The sequence below is a fragment of the Sardina pilchardus genome, chromosome 13 (genome assembly GCF_963854185.1).
Source record: "Sardina pilchardus chromosome 13, fSarPil1.1, whole genome shotgun sequence".
In the NCBI taxonomy this organism is placed as follows: domain Eukaryota; kingdom Metazoa; phylum Chordata; class Actinopteri; order Clupeiformes; family Clupeidae; genus Sardina; species Sardina pilchardus.
The window spans coordinates 10,359,212-10,364,103 of NC_085006.1; the positions used below are offsets into that span (position 1 = coordinate 10,359,212).

General features: G+C 41.2%; 1 long non-coding RNA gene across 1 annotated transcript; it reads right to left on the reverse strand.

Annotated features, from left to right (window-relative positions):
• Positions 1–2,810: 2,810 nt before the first annotated feature.
• LOC134099649 (uncharacterized) lies at positions 2,811–4,425 on the reverse strand. Its single transcript, XR_009941143.1, has 3 exons — positions 4,145–4,425; positions 3,993–4,056; positions 2,811–3,833 (listed from the first exon to the last, which is right to left on the reverse strand). It is a non-coding gene; the product is annotated as an uncharacterized LOC134099649 (long non-coding RNA).
• Between the last annotated feature and the right edge of the window lie 467 nt (positions 4,426–4,892).

Consider the following 4,892-nt stretch of genomic DNA (forward strand, 5'->3'; position numbering starts at 1 on the left):
TCCTTCCACTCAACACAGTATGCTGCGCATGCGCCCGCACTTGGAGACTGCTGTCAGATAAAACATTGGTTGGGGAGGGGGACCTGAGGGACTCAAACATACGAAGCCCTTCTTAATTAAATAATAATAATAATAATACTGATAAAGTAGCTGTCGAACAAGCTCAACAGGATTCAGCAGAGGCATTCTGGTAACCTGGATTCAACTGTTCCTGAAGTCATCAGATCCCTAGTCTTAGTTTCCCAAGTCTTATTTGGTGAAACAGAACATAGCACTCAGCTTTCACTTGATGGGCATCTGAATTTGTAGGGAGTAAAACTGTTTCTGCAGCATGTTGCCAACCTCTGTTATGTGCAGCTATTGCATTCTCAGTGGCATCCACCTCGGAGAGCTTATAGGCTACCACAATAGGAGCATATGACCTGCAGTAAATGGTGAAGAGATTGTTTGTGCATCATTAGCTAGCTGACTTACCACTGGGAATTTCACAGAACTGGATGGTCTATTCCTAATTAGAGCTTAAAAGCAGCCACATGACAATTTATAAAATCAGAAAAAAAAACAAGATGCCATGTCAGTAATTGGCTATCTCAAAACAAATGTATTGGAAACAACACAAACTGTGTTCCTACCTGGACAGAGATGTAGGCTATTAAACAATACAAGTTGTGTTATTTTCAACGCATATTGTGTAACAAATAACAAAAGCAATGAGATTAAACAACACAAACTGTGCTGTCCTTATAAACACATCAAGCTATTATTTCCAACACATCCATTTTAGAGTCTATGGGATCATTTCTGTTGTGAATAATTAACTATTGTCCAAAAAAATAAGAAGTGAAACAGCAACAAAATGTCATAAAGCCACATATCGATGGGTTGGTAGCCTAATACTTCCTCATATCACTAACACTGCCATCCCATCTGTATATGTTCTGTTTTGTGCAGCTGAGCAGGGGTAACAGAACAGTACATTGGTGCCTCAGGCAGACAGTGCTCTAGTATGTGGGCTTGAGTTCAAGTATGGTGTATGAATACCCTTAAGGGTGCTCACATTCACATAGTCTCTTCTTTAACCTACTAAACTGGGGGAAGTCTCAGTCTCCATGACTGTCTTAGTCATAGCAAACAATCATTTCAATGTGGGTCATTCTGTACAGTGGTGCCACACATTGGCACAACCTTGTTCAAGCAAGCATTTGGACTCAGTCATGTGACTGAACTGAATGGCTCACTGCAGCTAATAGCCAATAGACCATGTGATGAGTTCCTATCAGTGGACTGACTGGAATAAGTAAAAGACAGGGAACAACAAGGATCATCTGAGCTGAATTAAGTGGAGACTATGACCAGAGTTGAATCAGCTCCCAACTCTCCACCCCTTGGACTGAAAACAGTGCATCCACCTCCATGTATTTTGCTAAACCAGACTTTCTTGGCCTGCAGGCCGGCAAACGCTGCAGTGAAACTGAGGAAGGGTGTGAGCAGGATGCAAAGGAACCGAGAGGAGTGTGTGTGAGTGAATGTGAAGAAATATCCTGAGAGAGACTGTCAAGACAGCAGAGGCAAAAGAGGTGTGAAAAGAGATGTGGTGACTTAAGAGGTCATTGAGATGATTAATGATCGCCCTCTCCAAGCATCTGAGCATCTTATTTTTCACCTTTTTTTCTTTATCCAACATTGAAATGGGAGAGGTTGGTAATATATGTTCAGTCTTCACCCTTCACCCTCATGAATGAGTTTGTTTGTTTGTTTGTTTGTTTGTTTAAATGGCAACCTGAAAATAATTTCCAGTGTGGAAGTTGTGGTTTCAATACTCAGCAGCTTTCAATACTCAGCCACTAGACTAAAACCTCATAGCAGCTGGTTCTGTGTCCACTCCCATCCTGGGGTTCATTGATTGCCATGGGCCATGGAGCAGCACTCTTCCATCCCTCCCCTGAGTAACGGCCCTCTTAGGTCTCTAGACAGCTCATTCCTCACCTTGATAAATATATGGACCCCTCCGTGCATTTCATTATGCTGTGATCACAGGCCAAATCGAATGGCAAGGGCAGGGTGGATTAATGTCTAGATGGTCCTTTGATAACAAATATGCTCGGAGAACTCTTACACACATGCTTGGATATGCAAATCTTCGCCATGTGGTGACGCTGGGTTGACAAGCTGCTAAAGCACTTTATCAGAAATCCTTGGTACAATAAATTATACGCACTGTTTTTGAGGGTTATGGTGTGGGTGGGACTCCATCTTTTTGCATACTGTATAATGAACTCTGCAGATAACAGGGCCTTTGTGCTCTTATCAAGCTGTCCTCTATGTGGTCAGTCTGGGCAATGAGAGCGAGATGCGGTAGTTGGAAAGAATGGCGAGATAACACCGGCGGCTCGGGGACATTTGACTAGATCACATGAACACAAAGAAGAGCCAGAACAATAATCAGGAAAGAGAACACAATATGGGATTATGCCCCCCCCCCCTCAATCCAAAAAAAGAATTTTGGTTTGGTTATGATTTCAAATGCCTTTGTTGGATAGCCTTCTAGTGAATAAAGACTGGGTTTACTGGACACGCACCTGTCTGTTTGTGGTTGAGACGGTCCTCATTTACCAGAGATCTCTGAACTGTAATTTTCACACCATTGTTCATAGTAAGACAATGCTGCACAGCCGCCTGCATCCATGTGCCCCTATATCTCTGACACACAGAGTGTGGATTAGTGGAGGGAGCGCCGGCAGATGAGATTAGGATTACCATCAAGAATGGCAACAATCAGGGTTTAACATCAAGGCAGACAACAGGGCGGAGGCTTTTCAGGATTTTAATTAAAGCTGAGCTTCACACATTTGGATCTGTTGGGAAATAAAAGAGAGAGAAGAAGCCCACCTGCAGGTTGTGCAGTATGATGTTAATTTTGAATATGACAAAACAACATTGATCACATTGAAACACATTGGTCACAACCGCTGACTTATTCATGACACATGTTCATGGTGACACATGAAACTGTCATTATGTACAATCAATATAGTCTCTTTCTGCCTTTCATTTACAGATTTAGTCACTAAAGTCTTTAAATATACACCTGAATATCTACAAATTCCCAAGAAGAGTGAATATTAAATTCACCCTGTGCTTCACTCAAGGGTTTTTAATGGGAAAATTACATCTTACATGTTTGCTTTGAACACCAGGTCACCAAACCACATGCACCTCTCTCCTGATAACTTCTGCAAAATTCTTGACATCAGATTTTTGTGAAATCCGTTGAGTATTGTTGCAAAGCAACCTAACAATGGACACATAGCAAACACATTACAGACGTCTGGTTCAAGGACTATTGTTTTTTGAGAATGGTGTTACTACCCTCTTCTGGTCAGTCACGACAAATGCACATCAAATGCAGTCACGCTGCAACACACAGTTTACAGCAATTACTTATGAAAATACGAATACTGTCAACCTCGTGATTATCTCTATTAATTATACAAAATCAACTTGTTTGTGGACAAGTAATTTTTGTTTTAATGTCAGTGAAGACATGTCAAATAAATGGGTTAGGCGAGCCTTTATGCAAAAATAGTCATATGGCGATTAAAATATTAGGCTACAGACCTTTCTAAGACACGACATTTCTTTGTTTCTTTCTTTCTTTATAACAATATTAATCAAACATGGAGATATTCGAAACTATGAAATCCTGTGAGCAGTGAGTGAGAGTCGTTCCTCATCCCGATTCCTCCTTTGGCAGTGTCTTGGGGGCATGTAGACTACGGCAGCGAGAATGACAATCGCTACCAAGACACATAGATAAACAGAGACAGTGAGACCTAAAGGGTGAGAAAAATGAGCGATGAACAACATATGCTAAAATATATATGATATCTGCAAAATGTGCATTCAGTAGAAATAGCCCACACATAATAAGGAAAAAAACTGTTATGTAGGCCTAGGCCTTGGACGTGCGGGAAAAGTTAGGAACAGCCTACCAAGCTGCTGATGTTTCAAGGCGCCTCCCTTATCCATGAATAACCCGTCCATGATTGCAGGCTGCTGTGAGGACAAACTTTTTAAGCATGCGAAATGTAAGCATTATGCGTTATCTATTATGAGGTATGGCTAACACGGATAAAATACTCACTGTTGCTAATCCCATAAAGAAAATCACGACAGATTTTCGGGGAGAACAGCGCAGCGCAGCGCAACGCTTCGCTTGCGTCGGTTGAGATGTTGATTCAGGAAATATGTGAATCTGTAAATACGTCCGAACTTTGCTCATTGCTTACACACTCCCTGCATAAGCATGTTGTTTCCTTTTTAATTATCCCTCAAATAAATTTCTTGTGGAGTGGAACGTAGGCTATTTTCGAGATGTCATTAAAGCGCTAAATATCTGCCATCATATTTTGTTAATCTGATAATCTGATCTTTTACTCGCATTTTATCATTAAGAGCGACCAAGTGGATTTTAACAGACAGAGGGCGGTAGACTAGGCCTACATGTATTTGGGTAGGCAGTGTTAGAAAACATAATGCGCTATGATGGGCCACATTATGATTTTTATTCAGGCCCTCACTTCACCTTGCAGAATGCAGATGTCCTAAACTACCGATTTAAGCATGCAGGTTTTCACAAAGTGTTTTCGTTGTATTTGGAACTTATACAGCCAGCCTTTATGTTTCTATAGACCTAATAAGATCAGACTATGGTGCCTGTGTGGTTTTATTTCATTTATTTCATTCATATGTTGTTCTTCTTATCCAAGGTGATACCCTCGCCTCTCCAGTCTGCAGTTGCCTGTTGCATTCTCTCCCCTGTCTTTCAGCATCTATGTACTTCACCTCCCAACACCTCCAAGCCTTTAATGAAAAAACAGATAGGGGAACTT